Source organism: Anticarsia gemmatalis, chromosome 8 (genome assembly GCF_050436995.1).
Source record: "Anticarsia gemmatalis isolate Benzon Research Colony breed Stoneville strain chromosome 8, ilAntGemm2 primary, whole genome shotgun sequence".
NCBI classification, from domain to species: Eukaryota; Metazoa; Arthropoda; class Insecta; order Lepidoptera; family Erebidae; genus Anticarsia; species Anticarsia gemmatalis.
In genome coordinates this window covers 11,419,017-11,437,745 of record NC_134752.1, presented here as the reverse complement: position 1 = coordinate 11,437,745, position 18,729 = coordinate 11,419,017, and the positions used below count along the sequence as shown (strand labels likewise).

At 40.3% G+C, this 18,729-nt stretch overlaps 1 protein-coding gene across 2 annotated transcripts in view; it reads right to left on the bottom strand.

Moving 5' to 3' along the window:
- The window catches only part of LOC142975095 (axin-like), an 87,207-nt gene that overhangs the window by 29,989 nt on the left and 38,489 nt on the right, over positions 1-18,729 (bottom strand). The window contains exons 1-2 of one of the 2 annotated variants that reach the window (XM_076117754.1): positions 18,434-18,687; positions 4,429-4,474 (exon numbers count right to left, since the gene is read on the bottom strand). The gene's annotated coding sequence lies outside the window, so the exon portion shown is untranslated. Of the gene's footprint in view, positions 1-4,428; positions 4,475-18,433; positions 18,688-18,729 lie in introns of those variants that run through there. The other variant, XM_076117753.1, reaches the window with a different exon arrangement.

The window sequence follows — 18,729 nt, the reverse complement described above, 5'->3', positions numbered from 1 at the left end:
CCATATCGGCTCAATGTGATTATGTGTCGTGATTGCGTTTCCGTCGGAGTGCGCTCCGAGCCTAGAACGGATTTGTTATGAATTGGATTCAACCACTATATTTTCTCTGATAATGTAAATAAAATTACACTGTATTTCCCCGATTCTAGGTACAGCGGGAGTAATATGACATTTATTTGGAAGTACCTTTTAGTGCCTTTTATTTCTCGAAACTCATTTGTCATTGTATGCATAGTTCTGAATTGAGAGAAACTGGAATAACTTTAATATTCCTAACGAATACCTCTACATAACTTATGGAATAAACCTTTTACTAATGAATTTCAATATGTTGTTTAATGAAGCTGTATTTCGAGTTTTCTTTTACTAATAAATACAAGCACAAAAGGAACTAATAAAACTGTGAACGATACCGATTTCAATGAGCTTTGCCAACAAATACTTATGCGATTTTAAATCCAGAGTTTATCTTTACGCTGCCTTCGGTGCCGTCTCAAAAATAATTAATTTTTATACATTTATTTCATACCTTTGAAGTCAGTTACTTTTAAAACTGTTCCGCATATAACTCCTGTTTTAAATATAAATATGAAGTTCATATTAAAAATTAACTCAGTTGAAAAGCTAAGTGGAATGTGAGTAGGTTTTATTTGACGAATGTTTTTCGTATCATTATTATAAACATTGAATGGGTTTTAATGAAACAAGGTAAAGCATTGCTTTTTAATTGACGCCCACTGGTTTTGTGTGGGACTTACTCAAGTAATAAATGATAACTGTTTAGGTATGAACACATTCTTAATGCAATATATTAACAGAAGTTGATTTATATTTTGTGTAAAAGAAAGACTAAGAAAAACAGACCTGAGTTAACATGACGTCAAAGAGAAGTGGAAGTAAAAACATTCAAAACAAGCAAATAACACGACTAAAACATTTTTCATACAAAAGACTAAATGAATGTGTACACAAAAGTGACAAGTAAATCCGACACTGCACTAAAAATCTCGTATTAAAACTATAAAAAGTCTCGCGACGCATTACCGGCCCATTCAATAACAATAAAAGTCTTGCGGCGGGAAGAAATCTATGGTCTCTCCACTCGATACGTTTTTTATCTGAAACATTTATTTATAGCGTAATTAATGCGTCGCCGGGCGCCAGTGCTAAATACGATGCTATTTGTAGAGACAATACGTTTAGGGACGCCACATGGCAGAAACGCCTGTCTCGCACTTTGGCTAATAACTCCGTCAGCAAATGTAAAGTTCCTTTTTGTGCGCGAAACTTCTAAGCGGTCTTAGGTTAAGTACGAATTTAAACGTTGTTTGTTAGCAATAAAAGTTTCTTGCATATCTCAGGTAGGTACCTAGTAGTCGACTGTGTTCTCGCGTTTTAGTTTGCCTTTGATCTCAAGTCGTCGCATCTAATGAAGAAAACGTATTTACATTTTTTTAACACTTACATATCGTCGCCTATGTATCTAAGTTCTATCACCACGCAAATAATTTTTAGCAACTTTTCAGGAGAGACAAATTTCAATTTCAAATGGAATCAAAGCTGCCAAAAAATTACTTACTGGTGATACAACTTAAACGACGATATTATTGCCAGTCAATTTGGAACCTTGTGATCAACTCATCAAAATATTCGAAATCCCAATTGATATTTTGCTCTATGTCTATCTAAAACTTTGATTTTGTATACGTGGAAAGTGGTAGCCCTAAATTCACACGTCAGTTTTGAGACAGAGACAAAAATTTCAAGTCAGTCGGCTTAAATATATCGCTAGTTACCAACATTACTCGCGTTGCAAACGAAACGTTAAATAAACCAACTACTTAACTTACAGGACAAATTAGTATTTTACACTGATTAATAAATTAGTCTACTTTAGCTTTGGATCTGTTGTATGTTTTGTTACAATTTATGAACAACTCCATCGAAACATCGGAGCTGAACGTTTGAGGTTTGCTAATTTTGAATCTTCTGGAGTAGGTTTTAAAGTGCATAAAATTGGCAAGGTATGAATTTGGTAATTCGAAAATTATTGATGTTGGGACTTTTATACTGAACATTATGAAAATTAGTAATGTTTTCTTATTTGAGTATCAACTTGAGGTCAATCAAATTCCGTATATTTCATTTCACATATTAATTCAGCAATATTTTAAAAATCGAGACACTTCACAAAGATCTTTGAAAAACTAATCAAACAAGATACGGACTAGTTGTCAAAGGTTTCATAACTAACAATTTAGATATTTAATGTGCCATTGCTAAGGCTTCGTTCAAGTGATATTAGAGAAAATGAAAAGAAATGAGAACGAAATGAAATGAGGAGCAATTCATAAAACGTTTGAAATAAGTCGTCGTGCCGCAGCTGTCGATCGGTTAGAAATGTTGATGAAAAAATGTAATTCTGTTACCGACGCGACGATTTCAATTGTTTCCCAATTGGATGAAAATTCGACACGAAAATTGCAACAATTTGTATGGACATTTAATACATTTTGTTGAGATTCTAAATCAATAGGGTTTTATCTTTTATCGCGTTAAAGAATTGAGAAGAGATACTTCTGCAAACCAGCTCTTCTCAATGTAACAGACGGTGCCTAGATGCTTATATATGTGTTCCTTTTGAACAAGCATCCTTCACTTGCACAACGTTTATCAAAAGTTAACTCAGCGGAGAGCCTACACTATTCAAAATAAGTATAATTTGCAACGGCAAGGAAAACTCATTGACATTTCTTAAGTATTGAAAAGCACAATCGCCAACAAAGCGCCGTTGAGGAGCGGCCGCTGCATTTAAAGCGGCTGCAATATTTTCCAGAGCTTAATCGGCATCCAGGTGGTGAACGTCTGTTGGCGCACTCCACGGACTAGCGTACCGTTGCACAACAGCACTCCGCTTTCACGTCTCCCTTCCACGGGCATTATGCCTCTAATGTCACTTAATTTGCCGTCTAGGGCCTCCTCACGTGAATGCAGCCTACGAGAGCCGGTTTAATATAAAAATTCGCTTTTTTACTGCTTCGAAGCGAGATTTAACGTTAAACTGTTGCCTCTTTTGAGAGTAAACGCGTAGAAGTAATGGGATTACGAGATCGGTAGTTTTGGAGTCGAAAAGGTAATTAAATTATTGTATGTAAAAATATTGGGTTCACGAGTGCTTGTTGCTCGCTAGTTCCGATGGTTGATGGGATTTTAAAATCGAGAGGTGCTTCACTTCAATCGAAGTCTTAATATAATTGCGTATTCATATACCTATTGCTTTAAATTTTATAATTGTAGTAAAGTGCTCTCTTAAGGCTAAGTGAACTGAAAATATCTCCCCCTTTTGCGAACCCTTCAAGGGGGGAAACTTTGTTTAGCAGTGCAAAGCACTTGTCGCTAAAGAAAAATGAAATAATAAAAATAAGTGAAATCAATAACTCATTACAAAAATAACGACTTTACTATTGTACCCTATGGCGCCGAGTCAGCAGCACACGGTGATTTTGCTATACGTCCGTGTACCTTACCACCTTCGATATAATGTTGAAAATACATCGTACACCGGTCCACGACTGTGCTTTCAGCACAAAAACGAAATAACTCGTTATTATGTCGTTAACGAAATAAATCCGTAGTGTAACAGATTGTCGACGCGACGGATTACTTGTGGGATGTATGAAATAAATTGGTTACAGGCGATATACCTATAACATAGTTAAGGATAAGTACTGACGTTTTTTATCAAACGTACATACATCGTAGGTATTTTTATAACAAATATGGACCTCTTTAAAAATATGGTAAGATAATTATCGCAAAGAAATAATTATTTTAACGTGGAAACTGTTAATTGAGATGAAACAATTAGCAAAAATCAGAGTTAAATGTTAAAACATTTGCAGAGCACTAAACTGTACGGTAGATTTTGATGGTAATCATCATCAACATAAACTTTAATCGGCAATCAGCTAATGGTTGATTCACGCAGTACATTTCTTTACGGTCTAGTGCACTCCAATATACCATTACTCATTCTCTTTATAAACAATAAATTAATTACCCAAACTGAAAACGTAAGTAGTTTGTATTATCGATTCATAGATACAAATATATTTATTAACTTTTAAATAAAAACCAGAAATACGCAACATACCGTAATGAACTTGGGAGATAAACTAGACATGACTTTTACGTCCACTTTATTTTGGAAAAAATTAAAGTTCTAATATTCTGTTGTTAAATAAATTTAACCAATTAATGTCCCACTGCTGGGCAAGGGTCTCATCCGTAATGAGGGAGGGTTTAGGCCTTGAGTCCACCAAGCTGGCCCATTTGGGTGGGGACTTTGCACACCTACAAGAACTGTTCTAAAGAACATTTGCATCACGACATCTGTTGTAAGTTGTAATATAATAATAATGATCTTACCTTTAAATCTTAGCTGAATGGTGCCGTATATGAGGAGAATATCATCCTGAAACAAATGAAAGAATCTATAAGTTAAGTAACTCATAAAACATGACTAATTTAGAAGTTACAGAAAATACCTATATACTACATTTAAATACACAATACAAAGCCAGAATCCTTGCATCTATCAAAAATGAAATAAAGTAACTTACAATAGGTACTAATTTTGCTTAAGAAGAAACAATAATCCGTACTACAAATAAAACACAATCTCTCTTTCTAGGAGGCTTTGAATAAAAGCGTATTAATTTGGTTTGTAATGCACTATAAGCAGGGAAGAGCGACAATCAGCTAATGGTAGGAGATAATCTTGTTTGTTATGCCCTTAAGTCGCGTGCGGCTACCCAGCAATCCTACACTGACTCTGCACTAATGCAATTTGCCCGTACATTATGGATTGTTCAAATTCGTTTGACTTTCAATTACTCGAAATTGATAGCTATTAGGTGTATCAAAAATATGTGCACATCGACGATTTTTAATTATCACTATTTTTCAATATTTTTTTCTACATTTTCCAGTAGGTCCATATTATTAGACTGGTGTCAGCTTGGAAGTAAGGTATCAATAACTTATTTTATTATGTCAAAATGGTGATTAAGACCGGGCTTCCCAGTCAATCACGGTCTATAAAGATGGGCCTACGGGAATACGACTACTTACGTTTTTTTTTGTTTAAGCAATAATTATTTTGTTGTTTAATTTAGGTATTAGCTACCGCCTTCTGTTATTGGCTGTAATAGATTATTTTACGCGCTTAAATAACTGGGTGTGACTATTTGCGATATATCATCCATTTAGTATTAATTGATCTACGCTGATTAATTGTTCCCACGAGCTAGAGGACACAACTTAAGGGCCGAGCGTTAGACAAATTGGTTTGCCTTAACTATAAATGAAATCACGTGAGCAAAATGATCGGTATATTCTTAGTAGTCACCTTTAGAACTGTCCCCCAGTTACTGGGAAGCGGGAATTTTCTTCCCAATTGCGATCCGGGACAATTTTTTTTAACTCATCCCTTCCGATTCGTACCAAAAGGAGAAATGGTAACTTATCTTCTCAATTAAACCCATTACATCGGTGAAAGGAATACGAACTGTTGAAGCTCATCATCAGCCAAGCCTTTCTTCCAACTATGTTGGAGTCGGCTTCCAGTCTCACCAGATGCGTCTGGATATCAGAATTTTACGAACTGTTGAAGCTAATTTCACAAATAAACAGAAATAAGGGAAATCAGCATGTGTTGTCAGTGAGCAGTGACATTTCGAAGCAGTTAAAACGCATACCTGCGCGTAAAATTTAATATCCATGACCAAGTGTAAACGGGCTGACAAACAAAACGTACACAATCGGCGTGTTGTCAACCTCACACGTGGTCGCAACGGTCATAAACTTACAGCGGAACAAGCACTGTGGCCAAACGATTTACGTTGTCCAATATGTTTAACTCTCCTGGTGGGAAGAACATGTCACTAAAACTTGGGAAGGGAACGAATTTATAATTGAAGGTGAAACAAAGCTAACGCCGCGTTGTAGGGATGTTTTGGTGTCGGCTGAATGACACTGTTTGTCACAATTGGAGCTCATGAAACGTTAGAGTCCCAGGTTTGTGTCGGAGACCGATTAATTGAGTTGAAGAGTACGGAAAACCTACACAAAATGCTTCTTTCTACAAAAAAAATGTAGCGAATACGCTACGCTTTTGAACTGAGAAAAAAGGTGCGAGTGTGTCTTCCTCTACCTATTTCGCTTCCCCACTGCTGGGAAATGAAACAACAATCTTTCTTAACTTATGAAGTAGTAGTTTATTAAAGAAGAATGACAATACGCTTATTCAAAATCCGCTCGCAAACACTCTTAGGTCATAATATTCAGAGACAACATTTTAAAAATATAGTTGGTTTATAAAAAGTTACAATCAGCTAATGGTGGATGATCTAGCATTGTTTGCAGTGCTGTTGAGGTGCCGACAGCCAACAGCCCTCGGCGCACGCTCTGAAACCGCGCCATTCCTTTTATGGTTATTCTAAACAGTACACAACTACACATTCACTGGAGAACTGAGGTAAAGTGAAATTTAAGACTTAGATCTCGTCTTATTCAATTTCGTGTAATAAATTGAATAGTAGAAAGTTTAGGCTTTAATCTTTGCTTCGATTTATCATCTTCCACCAATTGTCAGAAAATTTAAGGAAAAGAAAGCAGTGCTTTGCAATTTATCACTCCTTAGATTGATTGTGAATGAGGCAAGGGAAGTTTGTTAGGATCAAACCAAGTGGAGGGTCTATGGTCTCTGCTTACCAATATGGGAGAAAAGCGTGATATTATGGATATATGTATCCATGTAGATTAATTGTTAACGTATTCAAATTATATTTATATTTTTCCTATCAATATCGTCTTAATTAGCCAAAATAGGAAATTCCTACTACTGTCGATACCGCGTTTGCCATTTATAGTAGATAAGAATTTTATATTCGTAATCCATCAAAGATCGCAGAACAACATCGTAAATATAAATATCTTTCCGTGAGCCGACCACCGGCTATGAACGTTTAACATTCATGCAAATTATATCAATATTTTTGCTACAAATCATAGGCCTTTCAAGATTTTGTTATTAAAACGTGATGTAAAGCGTCCTTGAAGATGCTGTTCTAAAAAAACCTCCAAAGGATATAGCGTAAAGGTTTGTATTTACCAACAAACGCAGGCTTTTTGAGAAAGACTTTATAAAAAAATTTAGAGTCGTTACAAAATTGCTTCAGGGCTTAAGGTTAAATACTGATAAACAACTTCACGTTTTAAACCACACGACATTGACGTTTGTCTTGTAAAGTTTATGCTTATTTTGCGGTATTTTTCGTTAAAATCCCTTTAGCTTTGAGTCATCGTTACAAGGGTTTAAGCAAGGTAACAAGCATAAGCATAAAATGACATCAAATATTTGCAACGTGTCGTTTATCAGCCATCAAACGTAAAGGCGGGAAGCGGCGTTGGCGCCGGCGGGCCGAGCGACGGACCGCGTGGGCTGAGCGCACGCAGCCAAAGCAAAAAGCCGCCCGGACACTGCGCTGCGGCATTCCTTATCCAAACCGGTCCTCGTTCAATGGAAGCCGATGGTTCAATAACACGCAAACCAAAACAAACCTTAACTGAACTAATATTAACGTTATATTTGATTGCGCAATAATAACAGTATAGCAGATGCGAGAAAATTATAATCATATTACAGGAGTAATAGAGGACAAAAAGTTGAATGATGGCACAGACGCAGAATATCAAATGGAGGTTGTAGCTCGACGTCTTAAATCACAGTAAGCTTGATGGATGTATCGTAAATGAAAGGGAGAACGGTGATGAATGCGAAATTGTTGAAACTGTGAATATCCAAGGACTTTGAGACAACTATGACTTTTAACAACTTTAATGAAAAGCTTACGACATTCGCAGATATTGTTGAAATATCGCAATTTTCATCTTCCCTATCAGAAGTTGTCGCAGAATATTAAAAGGCAAATTGGTTTGAATAGTAATGAAAATTGAAAGAACAACTAAATAGTAACCTGTTCTTTTTTTACGAAATCAAATCAGAAATATCCTACAAAGACTTCCTAAAGACTCATGAGCACACATTAAAAAAGAAGACACAAAAGCGACGACGAGGGTTTATCATTAATGCACACACAGATTTCTAAAACAACGAGGCAGATTAAATAACGAAGACTAAACAATACACTATAGTTCAATTAAAGGGGAGCCAGGGCAAACATGGAGACGAGTGACGTCATAAAGGGACAGCGCTTAGGTAGGCGGCGGCGGCGGCGCAGGCGCACTCGACCCACTTCGTGGAACTCAGAGACGGCATCATAAACTCCTGCGCACAATGCCAACACCCCTTGTGCCTTGAGCCCTCCGATAACTTGTGTTGGATTTCAAAATTCCAAACTGTAGTTTTTTTGTGCTTGTTAATAAACGCTTTGCCGACGAGTTATCGACTTTGTAAGACAGTGTTAAGGATTAAGGCCTTTTTTATCACAGCCTGCGACGGGGTTTACTGATTTTAAAAGTCAAATAAGAATTATGGATTCTTGTCTTTGATATCACTTTTTTATCCAGTCCTTTGTGGAACGTCAAATGTTCTGAACAATTGACAAAATTAAAAGTATTAAAATCTAAATCAATATTTTAAGATCTTTATTTTTTTAGAGAATAATGTGTGGGCAATATCAACAGTACGTCCGCAGCAAAACTTTGCGGTACATTAAAAAGGCAATTTCTAAGAAATATGTATACAATGCCAGCTTTGTACCAAGAAATTCGAGTATAGTCCGAGTTTAAACTGTTTTTAAGGCTTCAGAACCGAGAAACCTACCCAGTGCTCTTTCATTTCATAATCTTAATTTAAGTTTAGCCATGCAAATTTCACTGCTGTTAAACACATTGCTGTTTTTCTCAAAGGCGAAAATTCTGAACTGCTAGTTAATTATAAATAAGTACTCAGTAATGTATCTCAATGAATTGTTTGTATCTAAAGTGATTACAATCTTGCCAAGCACTTATGAGTCCTTTAATTTGTGAAGTCCATCAACGAAACTTGATGTCTTTAATTAAAGGGATTGACAACACGGGCGGTGTACATACAAGTACGAACGTACAAACATACCCATGCGATTAAAGTTTCCTTACAGTTGAGCCGCGTAAGTGTGTGCCAGCCTTGCGGGAGTTACAACTTGATAGGACATTCCGTATTAATTAACTAAATAAGTCTGGTAAAGCGGAGTGAGTTTGAAACAGTCGGCGGCGTTGGTGACTTGCGAGTTGTCAGTCGCGTGTCAATAAGACAGCGAGAGACACGGCGGATTTAAGTATGGGGCCGGGGGCGGAGGGCGGCGCCACCCCAGTGTGTGGTTTCCTTTTGATGTCATCTTCGCGCAAACTTTGCTACGGATCGGCTTTGAGATAGAGAGACGGAGAGTGACTAATTTGGCCCAGCATTTGATCTCGAGAACTCCAATGTGTGCGTCCCGCTCGCACCCGCCTCCTGCCGCCGCCGGGAAGCTCTTTGCAAAATTTCGCTTTGATCGCAAAGTTAAATTATATGGGAATTGAGCATTAAATGGATACACATGTGAGGCGTAGACGCGACCGCGCGAGCTGAACGCTTCGCTCGTGTCGGAAGAGCGGCGAGCGGCCGTGCCGGGAGCGCCGGCGAGCGCCGGACCTCGCCGGACGCGCGCCGCACGGCGATATTGTCGAAATAAAACACCCGCCGTCGTTTGACGATTACGGCGACTTACATAAATAATGAGCGACGAGTCACTTTCAAAGTTATACATTTGTGAGAGCGGCGCTTGTATTTAACTCCGCCTAATTTGCCGCGAGTACGCAGTACCTTTGAGAGCTCCGTTTTTACTAGTTTACGAAACAGATATTTGCGCCCGCCTTTCCTTTGATACGGCACTTTGTAGAGCATTTTACACGAGTTTCTTTTGAGGCCATTCAGACGGTGAGTAACGAAAGGCTGTCTTTGATAAACACGTGCGAGGACTCTTCAGTACTTATTAGGGGTGCTCTCTTTGAAAGTGCTTCTTGTGAAATCTATTTGAAACGTTCACAATATCAAAGCGGCCCCGATGAAAGCTGCGCTAATTAAACTGTCACTAATAAAATTATGCGAAAAATTGAATCTACGAGTGTTTTGTTCGCGATAAAAGGCCCGTGTAATTTTCATATTTTATTAGTTCGTTTTACTGAGATAGATGTATACTTAGTAAAGTCATTGATTAAAGTGTTGACTGGGACAAAATTAGTAAAGCGATGCTCGCTTTGAACGTGGCTTTGTGTTTTACAATAAACTTGTTACGTGACGAGACGTAATCTTATATCAATTCAGCGCAGTGTGGATAGAGACTGGTGAGTCTGGTGAGCACGGAGAGCTATTAGTAGGTTATTAATGTTGGGTCACACACTCCTGTGAGTCAAAGACGAGTCCGCAAAGTGGCGCCTTTGTGAGCGTCGGCGGCGCGGCGCGGCGGCGGTGTCGGGAAACGCTCCGTGTTTCAACTCGCTCCGCGCGACAACTCTTTGTGTTACGATGCCTTTACAATACACGCGCCGGGAACAACAAGCGCACACAGTTTACAAACATCATTATTTGAACATTATCCCACACGTACACAACAGCTACTTAGACGAACGAATTTTATGTAAACCCCATTATTTATTACTATCACAACCAGTTTTATAATTTATACGGTCAATAATATCAAAACGTATACTTCAAAAACATCGATGTATAAAGTTGAATCACAAAATAAAAATAACAAGCGTATGACACTGAATTTCCTTACATCAATGACCCGATTTACATCAAAGACGTTCGATGGACTTTGATGTTTAAATCGAGAAATGTCTTTAACTAGTGCCCTTGTCATGTTAATGTATGGGTGGTACGCTTTAGTTAGAGGCAACTTTGTGCCGGCCTCTTAACGCGACGGAACTTGGGACAAAGGACGTGGATGCAACCCGGAGCTCCAAAACAACTGATGAAAAACTAACAGGCCGACAAACAAGCCCACTAATCAACTTGTTCATTTATCAAACAACGTTTTAATCAACATTTTGCATATTTAAATAGACGAGTCTCAATACTCGTCACTAATGAGGTTTTAAGTTAAAAACGAGTATCTGATAACCCAGATCCCTTTGAGATTAAATAAAGTTAAGGAGTGGCAGAGACAACTTTAAATACATTATACGTTTGAAATTGCCTCTAAGCCATTACACGATTATTAAGTTGGCAAACACAAAGGTCGAGAGCGATATTTATTAGACAGGTATGTAAGCGCTAGATATTAAAGGTTCCACAAATATCAAAGGAATAGTACAAAAGGAAAAAATATAATCAAATCTCGAAATATAAGCGCTTCTAAGAAACACTCGAAATCAAAGAGACACCTAATTTATAAATTGCAATTACACCGGCAGTCGGCGGAGTTCGGCGGAGAGAGGAAAAAATTAGAGAGAACAGATTACGAACACTAAATTTAATTACAAAAGCGAACTCGAATATAACAAATTGGAGAGGATAAACGCGACAAAGTAAAAGAGAAAACACACCCAAAAGGAAACTCGTAGCATTGATATAAACGAAATTTAAATTAAGTACAAAGGGAAAGAAGATGAAAAAAAATCCTTTCATTGAAAGCTCTCACCCCCGGAGTCAGAGGGCCGGGCGGCTACATCAAAGACACCTACCTCCCGTCTCTAGCCTTATCTGTGCGAAACCGAGTTTGGAAATTAGCACACAGCGATCCTTTTTCTGTGAGTCTCGTCTGTGGCTCAGAGACGCCGCCCGCGCGCCGCGTGCGCACCCTTTCAGCCGCTTTTAGCATTACGCTTTCATGAAGGGTTTTTGTATAATTTGTCGTCGGACAGACGGTAACGCGATAATGTAGCTAATGACATATTTTATTCAAGTTTAAAGCGCTGTCTACGCTTTATTCGCAGGTGAGTTAATGTCGCCATCCCGCCGCCGTAATGACATGCCGAGTGTTGTTTCAATGAACTCTCTCATACTAACGCTCCCATTTCATTCTGTGAATTACCATGTATTCATTTATGAAGGATCGTATTATCGTATCTTTTTATATTTACTCTTTCATTATGTTTTTAAAAGTTGTTTTCTTTGAGTTAGCAGTGAATTAGCTTGAGTGCGAACTGTTAGCAAATCTTTTTTACTTATGGCTATTTTAAGAAGACCGTCTTTAATTTTCTGAATCCGTTTTATTAAGTTTCTATAAAATATATTGTAGGGAGCAGAGTAGCGGTCTTGAGTTAGGTTGAGTAAAAAAACTTGACAAGAGTATAACCATAATTTATTTACAAAATGATCGTATATATATCTTACAAACTAAGCTTAGAAGTAGTGGGTGTTGTGCACCGCATCGCGGCGCTAGTGTAGCGCGGGCGCGGCGCGAGTCACTGTCGCGCAGGCGCGCCCCGCGTTTCGCGGTTCGGTATAAATATGGCGTCTTCCGCGCGGGCGCACTCATTTTGATCGGCGGCGCAGCGCGGTGTGGACGTCTTGGAAGATTGCGGCGAGTCGGCGACGATACGAGTTATTCGTGAAGAATTGCTGATTCTGCTGTGTATCCTCGAAGCTCCTTATTGTTTCTATTGTCCTTTTCAGGACAGCCAACAGGAAAGTCATTTCTGTTTCTGTAGTCCTTGTTAGGACGTAAACATAAAAGTCGAACTTGTTTCTGAAGTCCTTGTCAGGACGTAAACATCAAAGTCAATCCTGTTTCTGGTGAAAGTCAAACTTGTTTCTGTGGTCCTTGTCAGGACGTAAACATGAAAGTCAACTGCTCTTGTTTGAATAAAGGTTTCTTCTGGTTTGTCTATTATTTATGGTAATGGCTTGACCTGGAGGTAATGTAAGGTGTGGTATTCTGGTATTTTGGTACTGGTGGTAATGTATGGTAAGTACGCTACAGTACTCCCTCCCTAGCGAAGCGTACGTTTGGCTTGACGGTTCGGCCGGCCCTCGTAATGTATCGTTCGTTCGGTGGCGGTTGCGGCGCGGCTGGCGGCGTAGGCATCAAGAGTGTTGACCTCACAGCTGTAGCGGGCGACGAAAACATGTTCGATGAAGTAGTTTCCTTGAATATATGTGCGGGTTTAAGTCTGTCGATTGAGACTGTCGTAGTACGTAGTGGCAGCTGTATTTTGAACGTTTTGAGGTTGCGTTCTAGGACTTCATACGGCCCGTCGTAAGGTGGGGTTAACGGGCTTCGTACTGTGTCGTTGCGAAGAAACACGTGGCTGCAAGTTGCGAGGTCCTTGTACACGAACGTGTTTTTCTCCGACGCGCGAGACTTTTGCACTGGTGAGTGTGTTGCCATTGTTTCAGTAAGTTGTCGCACAAATTCGCAATCGTCGATATTTGATTTGGCGGGCATAATAAAATCGGATGGTAGGCGCAATGTCGCTCCGTACGTCATTAGTGCGGGGCTAACTTTTGAATCTTCGTGCAGAGCGGTGCGTAATCCTAGCAACACGGTTGGTAATTCTTTGCTCCAGTTTGCATTTGCGCTTCTCGCCATCAGCGCTGCCTTTAAAGATCGGTGCCATCTTTCGACTTGACCGTTGGCTTGTGGGTGAAAGGGTGTAGTGCGCAGTCTTGTTATTCCCAGTTTCTTAGTGAGCTCTTTAAATAACGATGACTCGAATTGACGTCCTTGATCCGTGGTTAAGCGAAGCGGGCAACCGAATCTTGAAATCCACCCATCGTAGAGCGCGTTTGCCACGGTTTCCGCGGTTATGTCTTGCGTAGGTATTGCTTCCGGCCATTTAGTACAGCGGTCAATCATTGTGACAATATACCTATAATCGTTTGATGTGGGCAGCGGTCCGACAATGTCGATGTGTATGTGTTCGAATCGTTGAGAAGCGGGAAACTCGCCGAGAGGACTCACGACGTGCCGATGTACTTTTGCGCGCTGACAACCGATGCACGCTCTAGTCCATATTCCGACGTCCTTGTTCATCGCAGGCCAGAAGAACTTCGATGTTATTACTTTCCTAGTAGTTCTCACTCCGGGATGACTAAGTTCATGTTGCGCTTTGAACGTAGCCACGCGATAGTCGCGCGGTAGGTACGGACGAATCTTGCCGGTCGATGTTTCGCACGTTATCGGTCGCTGATAACCCGGCAGTGAGATTGTCGTGAAATTTAAATTCGGCTTTGTTCGTAGTGCTGTCAGCTCGGCGTCGTGTTCTTGATCTTCGGCCAATTTGTCGTAATCGATGTTGTTTGGGCACTCTATTGCATGGATTCTAGATAATGCATCGGCTACTTGGTTTTGTTCTCCGCGCAGGTGCTTGATATTGTTACAAAACTGACTAATGTAGTGAAGTTGGCGCTCTCGTCGCGGTGTGTCGGTGCTGTTTGGACCACGTGTTAGTGCATACGTTAGGGGTTTATGATCCGTGCATATTGTTAAGTCGTTACCCTCTATTAGTCTTCGTAGGTGTTTAACAGCTGTGTACATCGCTAATAGTTCGCGGTCGTACACACTGTAGCGGCGCTGTGTCTCACTCATAGTTTTTGAATAAAAGGCGAGCGGTTTCCATATATTGTTGACTTTCTGTTGTAGCACGGCACCTATGCTGGTATCCGAGGCGTCGGTGAGTAAGCACAGAGGCGCGTTGTGCACGGGATGAGTGAGTGTTGTCGCTTTGAGAATGCTTTGGCGGCAATTTTCAAAAGCGCGTTCGGATTGCGGCGTCCATGTTATTTGCGATTTGTCGTGTTTCTTTGTATTATGCAAATATTTGTTTAGCTCGTGCTGATGATCGGCTTGATGAGGTAAACAACTGCGGTAAAAATTTATCATACCGAGGAATCTTCGTAGTTCTTGCACGTTTCGGGGCTTCGGATAATTTGCAATTGCTTTGATTCTATCTTCGGTTGGTTTGATGCCGTGTTGGGAAACTTCATAGCCGAGGAACTCTACTTGTTCTTCTCCGAATTTACACTTGTCGATGTTTAGTGTGACTCCGTAGGTGTTGAGACGTTGAAGAACGAGATCGAGGTGGTGTTTATGTTTTTCCTGGTTTTCCGAGCTAATTAGTAAATCGTCGATAAAACAGAACACAAAATCATCGAAGCCTCTTAACACTTCGTGCATGAATCGTTGAAATGTTTGTCCGGAATTGCGTAAACCAAACGTCATGCAATTAAATTCGAATAACCCGAACGGTGTTGTTATTGCAGTCTTCGGTGCGTCTTGTTTTGCAGTAGGTATCCAAAAGTAAGCACTTTTTATATCAAGTTTTGAAAATATCCTCTTGCCGTGTAGTTGATATGTGAAATCTTGAATGCGGGGTATAGGATATCGATCGGGAATAGTTACCGCGTTTAGTCTTCTGTAATCGCCGCATACACGTAGTGAGCCATCCTTTTTCTTAACGACGTGTAACGGGCTTGCCCAGGGACTGTTAGACGGTTGACATATTCCCATCTCCATCATGCGCTCGAACTCGAGTTTTGCAGCTTTATATTTATCGGGTGGAAGTGGGCGTGGTCTTGCATATAACGGTGGTCCGGTTGTTTCGATGTGGTGCGTTACGTTGTGTTTTGCAGGAGTCTTGAGTGACATTGGCCGTAGGACGTCTGGGTAGCGTTTTAATATATCGAGGTAAGCGTGGTTCTGATTAACCAGATAAATGCTTGATTCGTTGCTTCGTATTCGCACTGCGTTGATAGTGATATCTGTTACGCTGTCTACCAATTTCCTCCGGTGTAAGTCGACGAGAAGTTTGTAGTTACGTAGAAAATCAGCGCCCAATATTGATGTTTTTACGTCGGCGACGACAAAAGTCCATTTGAAACTTCGACGTAAACCTATGTTGAGCTCGAGTGTGCGCTCTCCGTAGGTACGTATCGGCGTGTTGTTTGCGGCGTATAGTTTGTAGTCGCGTGTAGAAGAGCTGCGGTTTTGATTTCTTGAGCGAGATGCGAGCACGGAGATGTCGGCGCCGGTGTCCACGAGGAAGCGCTCTCCTGTTCTTTTGTCGACGACGCATAGGCGGTGGTTTGAGATGGGTACATCGACGCCCGCCACATTCGATGTATTATTCAGTTTTTTGACGTGTAGGTGCATGGCGGTTCACAACGACGTGCTCTGGCCCCAAATTTTGCGTGGTAAAAACATAACCCGTTGCGAAAGCTTCTAACTGGTGTTGGTGATCGAGAGCGTGGTTTGAAATTATATGCAGGAGGGGTTCGGCGGTAGTCTTGACGTCGTTGCTGACGAAGTTCGGCGATTTCGATTGACATTTTCTCGAGTTGTGTAGTCAGGCGCTCGAATTCTTGGTTGTTACTTGCGGCGGGGGTCGATGTGACTGCGGCGATACTGTTACTTGTGTGCTGAATCATTTTATCCGCCTTAAATGCCAGCGAGTCGAGCGATGATTCGGCGTCAATTGACAGTGTGGCGCGGATTTGAATTGGCAGCTGGTTCATCCACAGGACTTTCAATGCTTGTTCGCCGAGTAGAGTGCCGCCAGACTCTCGCATTCGCCGTAATAATTGTGATGGCTTTTGATCACCGAGGTCAATTCCAGCCAGCAATTTTTGCAGCTGGTGTTCGTCAGATTCCTCGTACACACTTATGAGACGAGTTTTGAGGGCTTCGTATCTTCCGGTGGAGGGCGGGTTTCTTACAATATCAGCTGCCTGCTCTATGTCGCGTCGTTCTAACATAGTGATGGCTATGTTGTATTTATGTTGTTCGCTGATTTTCTGTGCGGCGACGGCGGCTTCAAATTGTATGAACCAGAGGCTGGGGTTTTCGCGCCAAAATTTGGGTATGCGAGCTTGCAGAGCGATGGTGGAGATTTCTTCTTTGTGTTGGGCTTCATGTTGTTCTTCCATTGTGGCTGGAGCTGGAGGACGGCTTGCTAGTGTTTTGATGGTTCTTCGGGGTCACCAATGTAGGGAGCAGAGTAGCGGTCTTGAGTTAGGTTGAGTAAAAAAACTTGACAAGAGTATAACCATAATTTATTTACAAAATGATCGTATATATATCTTACAAACTAAGCTTAGAAGTAGTGGGTGTTGTGCACCGCATCGCGGCGCTAGTGTAGCGCGGGCGCGGCGCGAGTCACTGTCGCGCAGGCGCGCCCCGCGTTTCGCGGTTCGGTATAAATATGGCGTCTTCCGCGCGGGCGCACTCATTTTGATCGGCGGCGCAGCGCGGTGTGGACGTCTTGGAAGATTGCGGCGAGTCGGCGACGATACGAGTTATTCGTGAAGAATTGCTGATTCTGCTGTGTATCCTCGAAGCTCCTTATTGTTTCTATTGTCCTTTTCAGGACAGCCAACAGGAAAGTCATTTCTGTTTCTGTAGTCCTTGTTAGGACGTAAACATAAAAGTCGAACTTGTTTCTGAAGTCCTTGTCAGGACGTAAACATCAAAGTCAATCCTGTTTCTGGTGAAAGTCAAACTTGTTTCTGTGGTCCTTGTCAGGACGTAAACATGAAAGTCAACTGCTCTTGTTTGAATAAAGGTTTCTTCTGGTTTGTCTATTATTTATGGTAATGGCTTGACCTGGAGGTAATGTAAGGTGTGGTATTCTGGTATTTTGGTACTGGTGGTAATGTATGGTAAGTACGCTACAATATTATAACAATAAAATACTATATGCGTACTCTCGAAGACAAATAAATTTATTTACATACGACGTGCCCAATAAGTCTTTTGGCACAAATATTTATGAAAAGACATGAAAATGTTATCGTCAACACTATCACAACGTGGGTTTAAACACATGTTAGATAAAATTTATAGCCACATTCAGTCCTCGGTATCTATAGTATCAGTAAGATCACGAATTTATACCCCGCGTCGTTCAAGACGCGTTGATGTCTTTTCTTTAAGATCGTGCCCTTGCATCATTCACTCGCGATAAAAACAACGTCTACATCTTTTCTACATAATTTATACAACATATGTGCACTATACGCGTACACAAGTAAAATTACAATGCAACTACTGCCTTCATATAATCGTATAATTAGTTTTAACAAATAATTGTAAAGATTAAAGTGCTTTCGGCGCGACTACTCGTAAGAAATAAAACAATAATAAACTTAAAACAATACAAATAAATAAACAAAGCTTTAAAAGTGCCACTATAGCGAGAGCAACTATAATAAATCCTTACAACATGGAGTAACAAAACAATATTGTCGGAACGACTACAGCCGAACGTACGAAAACAATGGGTGCATTCAAATAAATGTTTAAAATAACGACTCGGAGCAATGACAAAAAACTTGCCCACCACCGTCCCGAGGGATGCCGCCACCGACAACTTGACGTAGAATCTCTGTTAGTTCCCCGAACAAACTGATATTTATTAGTTCATAAATACTTCAAATTACTACCTGTACTTAAGTAAGTTAAAATCCAATTTATCTATCGAATAATCCAATTATGCTTAGGGATAACACTGACACTTAATACACACTTTATATACTATACTAGTTTTATAATTACTGTTAACACTGATACTGGATTAAAGACAAGCGATATAATTTGATTAAGTTAATATTAAAACACTACACGGATATTATGATTTAAAAGTTTATACAGTTTACAAGTATCGCGATCGTAGCGCGGAAAATGTGGAAAGCCGGCGGAACGTTGCGTCGCCAGCGGCAGCCGATAAGCAACTGTCAGA